We start from the raw sequence: 12422 nt of genomic DNA, 5'->3' as shown, positions 1-12422 counted from the left end.
ATAATTCGGCTTCCTTTTCTCATCAACTCAGCTGCACTTTTACTATACTTTCATAGTTATAGCAGACAGTTATATAGTTGATGATATCATATAATTTTATTTGATAGTAGTTGATATCTTTTTATAGTTTTGAAGTTGCCAAAGACATGAAGTTCCCAAGCTATTATTTGAATTTGGCTATACTCCATACGGTCGGTCCCTGGGGAGAGGGGGAAGGGAGAAGCAGGGCTCGAAGAACGAGCCGTGCAAGGACGCGGGGATATAGCAAGTAAGCAGCAAGGTTCTCCCTTTAGGACCGACTACAACAAGCTCGCGACTCTAATAGAAAGCAACGGTAAGCTCTCTGCTCTATTTGCTTGCAATGCTATGCTTATCAAACAAAGTAGGCGAACACTTCTGTAACCTTAGACTCGTTACGCTGTTCGCCTTACTTTAATAGGGACCCGGTGGCTCCGCGTCAACCGAAAGTCGGTAACCTTCGTCACTGTCAGCGTTTGGTACTCTCTCGATAGCTTCAATAGTTCACTGAAAGCCTTTGGTGTAATGAACCACGAGCCCTTCAGAAAGAAAGACATAAAAAAAGGGCTGGTTGCGGGAACCAACGGTGACGAAGGTTACTGGGCCGATGCGGCCGGTTACAGCTTCATCTTTTATGGTGTGGTACGAACTTACATATTGTTTGGCCTGCCAGACCGATTACTTATATGGCTTCAAGACGAAGTTAGAGAATTAGTAATATTTTTTTTTACTTCTTCGTTATCTTAAATTTTGAAGTGTTAAAAACTAGGTTATAGCAGAAACTAAGTAGACACCAAATTGCACAAATTGATTTTGTTCGCCTTCCTTTCCATCAAAAGATCTATAACTACAATGAATTAAAAATAATCCTTTCATAGATTGTTAGGAGATGGGAATAGTCCAATTGCTTTGATTCTTTATACATTATGATCTCCAAGATGTGAAGATATCAAGAAATGCAGTTCTTGTGTACCGAGTTGAACAATAAATTAATCAATTAAAAATAGGGTATGAATTGGATTACCTCTTATTAAACTTTTCTTATTCGTCGTGAATTGAAGTTTAGTAGGGACTCAAAAGCAACTTAAGTTGAGTTATTATTTAATAGTCAAAATTGTTTTAATGAGTTGAATGATTTTGAGCATCTTGCTACCTTCCAATTTCATTGCTTATCAGATTATCAGCTGGACTGATGGTATCACATCATGCAGGTGAATTATGCAACCGGTGGAATTGGATTTCGTAATGAGTCTGACTCTATATTGTAAGATTCATAACAATCGTTGCAAGTTTTATTGTAAGATTTTAATGTTTTCACTTAAGTTTATTTGATGTTTCCGGGTGTAAATTAAAGCAGTCCATATAAATTCATCAAGAGATAAATTTGAATATATGTGCAGTCCAGATAAATTTGAATATATGTACAATACCTGAATTCACTTTTGATTTCTTATTTGAAATCAAGATTTCGTATGTTAAAACCTGAAACACGTTTTATATTACTAACTAAACGAATGTTACTTGTAGTATTCCATGAAAGATAAATTGAATTTTTGCAGGTGCTGGTTGTATAAAAGTAATTAATTTATTTGTGTACCTAATACAAAAGTAAGACGAAGCAACATTAGATGCGGAACACATCTACTATAAAATATACAATTACGTAACGTATTCCATCTGTTAATTTTTTTGTTACCTAATTAAGTTTTCGTGCGATAGGCACGGGCTATACACGCTTTTCGTGACAATTTTTTAGCTTTTATCTCTCTTTCCGTCTGTTAATTTACAAAGGAGTTTGTTTAGTGAAGGTGTTCAAGTTATAATTTTATTTGAATAATAATGTGATTAATGTTTTGATCCATTTCTAAGATGTAGTATATTTTAGTTCTTCCGAAATAAATCCATACCTCATTTTTTCATGTTCACCGATTATACATATTCAAACGAGTTAAGTGTTTCAAAATAGTTCCGTGCCGGAGGCACGGGCTATAACCTAGTTAGATATATAAGAAGTTAAGATGAAGAAATTAAGAAAAAAAAAAGATGAAATTTAGGGTAGAAGAGAGAAAATGAGAGAGAATGTGAATTTTGTTGAATAAAGGAGTAGAGAATGTGGCTTCAAATGAAAGGGATTTCAAGTCTAAGATAGAAATGAGAATAAAATGTTTATTTATATGGGTTGGTTAGGGTTTAGGGAAGGAGAACTTTGGATTGCTTTTGGAGCAACGAAGGACACTTGTTGGTTGAATAATTAGTGGGGACCAAAAGAGGGGCAAAACGTAATTTCAGAAACCCAATACCCTTTTCGAGAGTTCTGGAGGCCAGGGTTTAGAATTTGGGCGAAATGGGGAATCAAGTGGCTAAAGTGTATCCCGGGGTCACTATGTTATCCTGTCCCAGGAACAGCAGCTGTCAGATCTCGGAATACGGAGGTTGACGCGTGGGATTCGTTAGGACACAGAAAGAGGTTGCAACGGGATGCACTGAAGTAAGTTTCGAAACAAGGCTACTATGAGTCGCGACCATTAAAGTATACTGTGTGGCAGCAAGCCTTGGGAGTCAGATGAAAGTGAGCGGAAACAGATGGCTCAGATTAAAACGTAAGTTAACTCCGGTTGAACAAAATAGTGCATATAGGGAAGTTCCAGCGCTTCGTGGTACATTAGAACTAAGTTGCACCAGGCATCTGATTGTGTTGTGCCACGTGTCTCTTTTGATCAAATGCGTGCCCGGAAGTGTACTGAATCTCCTCGAATCTTCTTCTTTCTATAACCTTCTTGTTTGCACTTTGATTTGACTTCCATTTTCACCTATGGGTTCGTCTATGACTTTACTTTTCCCCCATGTATTGGTATTGGCAAAGTTACCAGAGTGCCTTTGAGTCCAAATGACTAAAATTTCATTCGAGTATCTCCCATTTTTAGTTGTTTTTAGTCCCTTTAGGTAAACTTCATCGATAGCCATTTCTCCCTCTTAAACTTTTGTATTTCATTCCCCACGGACAAGTTGCCTCCCTCTTCCAAAGTTTTGGTAGAGGTCAGACATGACCTCTTTTCGCCGAAGGGGCTGCCTTTTTCTTCTTGAACAATTTTCGGTGATTGTTGTCTTACTTGCAATTTCTTCTGTAATAGATGATTGATATAAATGAATAAAAAGTTATTTGACATTTCGTTCGATTTGTTCTCTTTGTTGTATTTGTCTGTTCTTCCACCAACGTTGTGCTAAGAACCCCTCTCTTCCCTAATGAGCTCTGCGGCTCACGGCGTTACGGGTCGTGACTTTTGGCTACTTTTTTTTTATCTTGTGCTTCTCTTAATGACTGCTTTATGAGAGGTGACATCTCACCGTTCCACCTATTTAGATGTGTTTCTATATAAATTATTACGGTCGTGGGAGGCTCTACATCTCCCCTTCTTGTATCTCTTTTTTCATTGTGCCTATCATATCTTCCCTTGTTATTCAGGTGGTCCCTTCTTTTTCTGACCTTTGCATTAAATTTCACGCGACCCTCGTAGGTGTCGACAAATTAGTGCTTCATCTTCTTTCGGCTACTATCGAGGGTGTTAGTCCTGTCAGGGACTTTCCCCTTGCCTATCTGGAGACTTTTTCCTCCTTGGAGTGTGTGATTCGTGGAAATTTGACGTATCACCTTAACTGTTATGTCCAAGGATTTTTTGACGACTCTTCGGAAGTTTCATTCAGGGTTTTCGGTTATTTGATTAGGCCAAAGAGGATGAGTAACTTCATCGTTCTTGTTGCTCGGGCTTCCGTTGCTCGAGTTAATGTTTAATTGTTTCCTCTATTTCTTTAACGCGTACAATCGTTGTAACTCTTTTTTTATGATGACATATTTCCTTTTTGGTGTTGTCTTGATTTTCTTCTTCATGCATTTTGTCCTGATCCTTATGTTGCAACTTTTCTGTGATTCGCTTTTTCCTATATACTAATTTCCTGGAGACCCCTTCTTTGGCTTGAGATTTGAGAGTCTTATTTCTTTGTTGATTTCCTGCATAACATTCTTGCTTAAATAATAAATGTTATCATGCATGACCAAGGCTTACTAGACCATGAGTCATACTAAGATGCAACACTTCTTTTTCGAGTTTTTCTGCAACACAATATCAATTTGATAGATGACCTATGAAGTTTCATAGTTGTGTCTGCAGAAGTACGCCTTTTCTTCTTTTCGATATTTTATATCTTCTTGCCTGATAATAGCTTGGACTACCATGACTTTGATTTGGGCCAGCGTGGCAGGGCTTGTCTTCAAAGCTTTATAGTTTTGTTAGGTTGGTTGCCGTTTGAGGCCTACAAAGCAGAGCTAATGGTTTTATCTCTGTGTAACTCGATTGTAGCTTGGTTTATCAAGATATATTTATCAATATTAGGGTGCCTTCGAGGCAGGAATTTGATGGTGCTCGGCTGGCGATGCCTCTTCTTTTGTTAGCCTTGTTTGCCTTAAGATGCCTAACAAGCAGAGCTTAATGTTTTAACTTTGTAAGTTCAGCTTTCAATACGCCTGCTCCATGTTTTGAGTTTTGATAGTAAAATTCCTCCTTATGCCTGCATTTAGCAGGGCTTATATATATTTTGGTGGTCGGGTTATTTATTGGGCTTACGTTTTAACAAGTTTCGTATAGGGCTCCCCCTTACGCTTGCGTTAGCAGGGCTCATTTGATGGTTGGGTTCTCCCTTGGGCTTACGTTTTAACGAGCTTCGAATAGGGCTCCCCCTCAGGGATGCGGTAGCAGGACTAGTTTATTTGATGGTCGGGTTATCGCTTGGACTATTCGGGCTTACGTTTTAACGAGTTCCGAATAGGTTCCCCCTTTAGGTCTGCGTTATATAGCAGAGCTTATTTATTTAGTGGTTCGTTCTTCTTCCTCCTTTCTTATTTTCTTCGCCCATTCTTATTCCTCTTGGGGTTTTTCACAAATTTTGCCTCTTTTGTGCTTCCACGAGTTTTTCTTGCAACTGCCATATGCTTTTAGTGTCCCTTCGCTTTTCAGCCTTGAGGCATTCGACCTCCGCATGTAACTCATCAGTTGCGAGTTGTATTCAGCTTCAATTTGCGTGTCCTCCTCAGAAGACATTCCTGTGGGTTTTGTATGTCTCTAAGACTAACTAATGTTGTAAGCGGAATCTCAAACATCTAATGTTTAACACTAGTTAATCAGGATCATATGCAGGAATTAATAAGAACTAGAATCGGGAAAAACTAACCTTAAACGCAATTTTTCCCTCGAACCTTTCCAATCGCGTGTGAAGATCAAGAACTCCAATTGTCGTTCCTCTACTTGAGACACCGAGTAGGTTAACTTGATCTCCCTTCCTTAATGTCTGCTAGGACTTAATGGAAGGTTGAGAAGAACCTTTCTTCTTGACTAACTTGATAGAATGAGACCTTTTTCTCCTTAATCTTCTCTCTTAAGATGTATGAGTTCTGAACCCTGACTGGTCCTTATATGGGGAATTCCTAATCAGAGTTTCACTCAAACAAGGACTCCTAAAGACCCTCAGAAAAGATAATATCCCTAACTTCCTTTAACACCCTTTTAAGGGAAATTAGGGTTTCCCCTTTGTGTAGCCGTCCAAACCAGCCCCTTATGGGTTTGGCTTGTCCGACCCACTTATGTTGGTCGACCATCTAATGAGACATAAGAATGCCTCATTTGAATCTCTTAATTTGGGCTAGTTAGTCTATTTCGAGTAGTTACTCTGATGAATTGTGTATTTTTTTTTATCAAGTGTCTTTTACGGAGTTCAGTGCGAAAAATAGATAAAAACGGAGACAAGAGGGGCATTTTGGTCATTTATTGATTCTGTAAACTTTGGAAAATGTTGATGCTCGGATGAAAGTAGAGACGAGGACGAACCCAATGACAAAAACGGGAGTCGAATCGGAGTCCGGATGAGAATAATAGATCGGGTCAAAGTTTTAGTCAAAGTAAAGAGAAAGAGGGACACATGGTAGAAAAAAAGCAGCTCAAGGAAAATTTTCGGTACAATTGTGGGCATCAGCGGGACATTTTCGGTACCCTCTCCAGGATTTGATCTCGTGTACTGGGTCGCAAGATAATACGTCGTCTCCCTTCGCACGTTACCAGATCTAACGGCTGAGTTTCTCTGTGTACGTGACATCACCATTGAAGTGCGTTGTAGCCTTTCCTTACATGCTCCGCGATGCACCTGATCTCGTCATTGACAGCCAGTGCCAAATTTGGTTAATTGCCCACGTCTTCTCCCATCAAAATTCCATTTAAAGGGAACTATCCATTTTTACAGTAGTAAGAGAGAGACGAAGAAAGAACTGCAAGTTGGCACGATTAATCCCAAATCTTTGGGTGATTCCTTTTCTTATTCTTTCTTTTCAAAAACAAAACAGAGAAGAAAAAGATTCAAAGTGGCTGGAAAATCTAAATTAAAGATTGAAATCGAGAAGGACAGAGATTATCTCTGATTCGATTGATAGAAAATCTTATATGAGATTTCTAGTGGGTGAAGCTTATTTTCTTCCCTTCTCTATCAACTAGCATTGACAGAAAGTTTTAGAAAGGGATTTTAAGAGAGAGGGTGGATATTCTCTTTATCTCGGCTAGAATAGAAATGCAAGAAGAATTGTAATTTGGATTGATTTAGAGTGAGGATTTACTGAGAGATGGAAAGTTTTATGGACTGATCACAGAAGGAGTCAATAGAGCATAAAATAGATAACATTTCAGAGAATGGAAATAAAGATTTGAGATATAACAACAAAATTTATGAGAGAGAGAGAGGTACTGGTTCGGTTTCTGCTTCACTCTATAAAATAAAGAGGGAAACAGAGGTGTACATCATCTTCTCTTTTAAGCTCGAACAGGGGGCTCTTTAGGTTGGGTTCTTCTTTAGACATCAGCCTCTACGGTATCGAGCTCATAGGATCTTTGAAACAATTCAGGAACTCGATTTTTATTTGAGCATTCCTAAAAGGGAAGTGTCACTCAATTCTTTAAAAGGGTCGCCTCGAGAAGAGGAAATGTTACCCAAGGTAGGACGGTTATCAAAACATTTATCGTTGGTTGTCTTCAAGAATTGTTTGACCATAGTAGTTTGACGGAGTAACCCTCATAACATTCATAGTTCAAGCTTTGTAACAAGGTAGGAGCTGTCTAGACTTTTAAGTGAAATTGACCAACCTGTTTGTCGTCTAGATTTTGTTTAGGTTGCTTGGTTGAGTCAGCTTGATTGTGGTTGTTTTCCTTCTAAGATCTTAGTAGTGCTTCCTCGGTTTTTGACTAAAAAAAAAAACAAAAACAAAAACAAAAACAAAAACTAAAAAAATCATAGGACCGAAAGAAAGGAATCAAGTTTAGTTTTGTAAGTGTCAGTTTTCATCTTGTGATCGTGCCTTACCATCTTGAATACTTTAGAGATCATGGCACGTTTTTCTAATGGTTGGACGTACCCTGTTGATGATGATGTCCTTGATCTAAAGGGGCCCGTCATTACCCGACCTGATATGACCTTGAGAGAAGACCAGCAGTTGCGTAGAAATGAGCTTAATCGACCTGGTATGAGTCTAAGAGATTATCAACGAATTAACGAGGGGAATAGACAAGTTGAGCATAACCGACCTGGTATGACCTTAGGAGAGTACCAACAGATGAGTAGAAACGAGCCTTACCGACCTGGTATCACATTTGGAGATTATCAACGAATGTGTAGAGACGGTCCGATAAGTGAGTGGAGTAGATCAGAACCTTATCGATCTCGTATGACATTAGGAGAATACCGACAAATGTATAGAGATGGCCAAATTAGTGATGGATATGGTCCGACAACAAATATATATGAGAGACCTTATAGTCCACACTATTCTGAGACCAATGACTTTAGAGGCAGGTATGATACTAGTATGTACAGTGGAAGTTATCACCAAGAGTCTTCATTTAATTACGCCAGTGAGCTTTATTATGAGGAGACTCTTGAAGATAAATCTCGATCAGACTCTTGGAGATGATGGCACATTTTGTTAGCAAAATGGATCTTTGATAACAAAAATTCTATTGGGTCCTAAATGCAGTCCGTCCTGGGTCTGATTTGTTGACGTGGCATGCCACGTCACCAGATCAGACCCATTGTACATCCATTCAGTTAGAAAATACGAAATTAGTTTTTAGTCCTTCTAAAACTAATCTTATTGACGTGCCATCCCTGAAGTAGTTATCAATCTTCACCCAAGATGACGTAGTGGCCAAGATCAAGCCTTGTTTTTAGGAGCCAAAAATTAGCAAGACTCTTTTGCCCTAGTTTTTGGGCAGGCATGAGAGTTTTCTATTTCCCTTCTGACATCAGCTTTCCTCCGAATCGAAGAAGGCAGGGGTTGTGCGGGGTTTTTCAAGTGTGTTTTCTTCATCTTCATACATCAAGACATCAGGTAAAACGATTTTATTTAGTTTTTTTCCCTTCATAACATCTTCATCCATTGTTCCCTACTTCTTCTATACGATTTTTCTCTTTTGTTTCTTCTCTAGTTGGTTTGAATTGATTATCAACAGAAATATTATAATCAATTTTATTCAATGATTGATTTGTTAGAACCAATCCTCTCTGAGTGATTATATGAAGGAACTAGTGAATACACTTAGTTCTTCCATTTTGTTTGAATAAAATAATGAAAACTATGAATTGAAGAACAATTACTATGAATTGAAGAAAATGGAGAATATATGATAGAAATGTCTTGATGATTTAATGATGTTTAACAAAATTTAATACTTAAAATAACATCCAAAAACTGTTGTAAACCTAGAATTCATGAACTGATTAACTTTTTTTAGGACCTAAATTGAATGGAACCAGGAAAAGGACTCACCAAAGAAACCCTAGTTATGTTTTTTGGTGCAGTTATAATTGTTACTTTTTCCAGTCTTTGATATTTTGGAGTAAGAACAACGAAGAGCATTACGGGTAAGATTTTTTATTCAATAAAAGGTTATTACTTCTTGTCAAATAGGATTAAATTATAAAATTTTGTCCTTGTTTTCAATTTCATCATATTTGCGTGTAAGGCTCCAGATTTACCCGATGTTTGTTGGTTGTTAGGCTCGGTCTATAAAATCTAATTATCTTTTTTTGTCACATTTTAGAATTTTATGTTCGACTGCTTCCTATATTATGGCTTATCCATCTTCACCAGCATGTCATCCTCTACAGTAGGTAAGATTACGTGTCATCAGCGTGCTAGTAAGTTGTAGTTTTTAATGAAATTTAGTGAATTCTAGATACAAACAAAAACTTCAGTGTTTGCAAAATTTAGGTACAAATTAGGGAATGAGTCTTAGTGAATATTTTTCTTAATGTGATGTTGTATACAGAAATGCACCCAAATACTGATGACACTGATGTTTGTGAGATAATGTCAGAGGGGGAACAAAACAAAACGATGTTACATGGGAAACAAAGGATGATCAAAATGTAAAAGTGCCAACGAGTGGGATGGAATTCTCTAGTGTTGAAGAATTTTATGAATGTTGTCTTCGCTATGCCAGAAAAGTTGGATTCCCAGTGAGAAAGAAATCTATGAAAAAAAATCAATGAGCAATTGAGATATGCGTCAATAGCGTGTGGAAGAGGTGGTAAAAATAAATCTCAATGACAAAATCTAGCTCGACCACAACCTGCTATTAAAAAAGGTTGTAAGGTTAAAATGGTTGCCAAGTTAAAAGATAATGGAAACTGGACCATTACTGTCGTTCGTCTAGATCACAATCATGATCTTAGTCCTGGAAAAGCCCGTTATTATAGATGTAATAGGTGGATAAAGCCACATATCAAAAGACAACTTGAAATCTCAAACTTAGCAGGAATTAAAGTGAATCAAAGTTATAGACAACATGTGGTTGCAGCAGGTGGACATGAGAATATGACATTCCTAGAAAAAGATGCAAGGAATTACATAGAAAAAGTGAGGAGATTACGTCTTGGTGAAGGAGACAGTGCAGCGATCCAACAATACTTTCTCACTATGCAAAGATAAAACAATGGGTTTGTATTCAGTATAGATTTAGATGAGGATGGTTGCATAATGTATTTTGGGCAGATAGAAGGAATAGAGAGGCGTACACAGAATTTGGAGATGTTGTGACCTTCGATACTACTTATCTTACAAATAAATACAGACTTCCTTTTGCTCCATTTGTTGGTGTTAACCAGCATGGACAATCAATTCTACTTGGATCTGGTTTATTATCTTATGAAGACAAGGAATCTTTTATTTGGTTGTTTAAGACATGGCTTTCTTGTATGGATGGTCGTGCCCCCCATCGACATTATTACCGACCAAGATAAAGCTATGAAAAGTGCTATTGAGGTTGTCTTTCCAACTACAAGACATCGATTGTGTATTTGGCATATAATGAAGAAGATTCCTTCAAAATTTGGTAGCCATAAACAATATCACTCTATAAGCTCTGATCTGCATGATGTTATATACGATATATTTAGTCCGGAAGAGTTTGAGAGTGCGTGGAGAAGTGTGATAGAGAAATATGGTTTAAAGGATAACAGCTGGTTGAATGATCTCTATGGTGAAAAAGAACGATGGGTCCCCGCATATGTGAAAAGATACTTTTAGGCAGGAATGTCTAGTACTCAACGTAGTGAAAGTATGAATGCTTTCTTTGACGGGTATGTGAACTCTAAAACCATGTTAAAGCTTTTCGTTGAACAGTATAATGTTGCTTTAAAGGACAAGATTGAAAAAGAGTCTAAAGCCAATTTTTTGTCATATTCATTTGAGCTTGAATGTGTGACTCCTTTTAACATTGAAATACAAATGAAAAGTGTATACACGCTTGATAAATTTAAGGAAATGATTGGAAAATTATCATGTTCCTTAGAGCAAGTTAGAGAATCTGGTGAAGTTTTTGAATATGTCGTTGTAGAGTAGAAGAACATTCGTGGAAAAAATAGAAAGTATACTTTTAATGTTTCATATCATCCGGGTACATGCGAGATAAATTGCGAATGTACTTTATTTGAGTTTAGGGAAATATTGTGCCGACATTCACTTGTGGTATTATGTAGAAACGAAGTAGAAGTTATTCTCGATAAATACATTCTAAGGAGATGGAGAAAGGATGTGAGAAGGTGCCACACCAAGATTAGCGTGAACTATGGAATTTGGGATACTACACCTCACCAACAACGTTATGACAGTTTGTGTAAAGAGTTAACAGAATTGGCCGATATTGCAGCGGTTGATGAAAAAAGTACTTCCCATTTATGACAATGGATAATCAAATATAAGTTGAAGAAAAAATGTTATGAAGCATTTGCGAGTAAAGTTAAAAGCCCGGGGTTTAGGGGATCGAGTTATATTGTTGACTGTGAAGCCAATGTACGGGTTGACATCCGTGATCCTGTGTATTCTAAATCAAAGGGTCGTCCTCGAGAAAAAATATTACAGAAGAAGACTTACAAGTTCAGGAAGAAGGTATAATTAATTACATTTCTATAATCATTTACGTTATATTCATCATTTGGTAACTTGTAACTCTATATGTTTGTAGTCTGCCGGCTCTTCGATGCTAACATGTGATCCCATGCCTATATGTGATCCAATGCCTACATGTGATCCAATGCCTACATGTGATCCCATTCCCACATCCGATCCCATACCCTCATGTGATCTGGTTCAGACACTTCACCAAATGCCTACTCAAAAGAGTGTTGTGAATTCTGGTTGTAACTCCACACGAAATGATCAATTGGTAATGTCTATTGTTTATCTATTTATTTGTTAGTTCATAGTGATGATTGGATCCCATAATAATTTTGTTTGATGTTATATGTGCAGTCTAACATAGAGTTATTGATGAGAGTTTATCGTCCTGAATACAATTATTATATTCCAAGCGGAGCTATTGGTGATGTTAATACATTGAATTTTGAGTTTGGGGATGAGTAGGGTTGCTTGAAGTTGTACAAAGTTGAACTTCTCTTTAGATTCTATTATAAAAGCAATAGAGTATTAGTCTTTTGTCCAATTCGGTTTTTTAGTTTTAGAATATTCAGATGGAGATGCTTGATTCGATTTATTACTTAATTCAATTTATAACTTGATTCGATTTATAACTCGATCCAATTTTATTACTTGATTCAATATAATATTTCATTTAATTTATTTTTGGTTCAATTTATTTTTGTAATTTCACTAAACAATTATATAACATTCATACTTAGTAAATGAGTTAGTTCAATTAACATTTGTTTTTTGATGGATTGATGAGTAAGTTTAAAAGAAATATGGGTAATATAGATATGCAGTCTTATAAAGCATTACCGTAAGTTTGGTTTTCTCAAAACAAATAAAAAGCAAAAGAAGAAAAGGAAGGCAAAATCTTAAAAGCTTTTTCAATTCC

General features: G+C 37.0%; 1 long non-coding RNA gene across 1 annotated transcript; it reads left to right on the top strand.

Moving 5' to 3' along the window:
• Window positions 1-8300: 8300 nt before the first annotated feature.
• Window positions 8301-12132, top strand: LOC147557176 (uncharacterized). Its single transcript, XR_015235081.1, has 6 exons — window positions 8301-8434; window positions 8838-8967; window positions 9147-9216; window positions 9375-11494; window positions 11571-11771; window positions 11858-12132. It is a non-coding gene; the product is annotated as an uncharacterized LOC147557176 (long non-coding RNA).
• Window positions 12133-12422: the final 290 nt, after the last annotated feature.

This window comes from Eschscholzia californica, unplaced genomic scaffold (genome assembly GCF_041429995.1).
Source record: "Eschscholzia californica isolate CP2 unplaced genomic scaffold, dmEscCali1.0.p SCAF_2, whole genome shotgun sequence".
In the NCBI taxonomy this organism is placed as follows: domain Eukaryota; kingdom Viridiplantae; phylum Streptophyta; class Magnoliopsida; order Ranunculales; family Papaveraceae; genus Eschscholzia; species Eschscholzia californica.
This window is presented reverse-complemented; position numbering and strand designations above follow the sequence as displayed.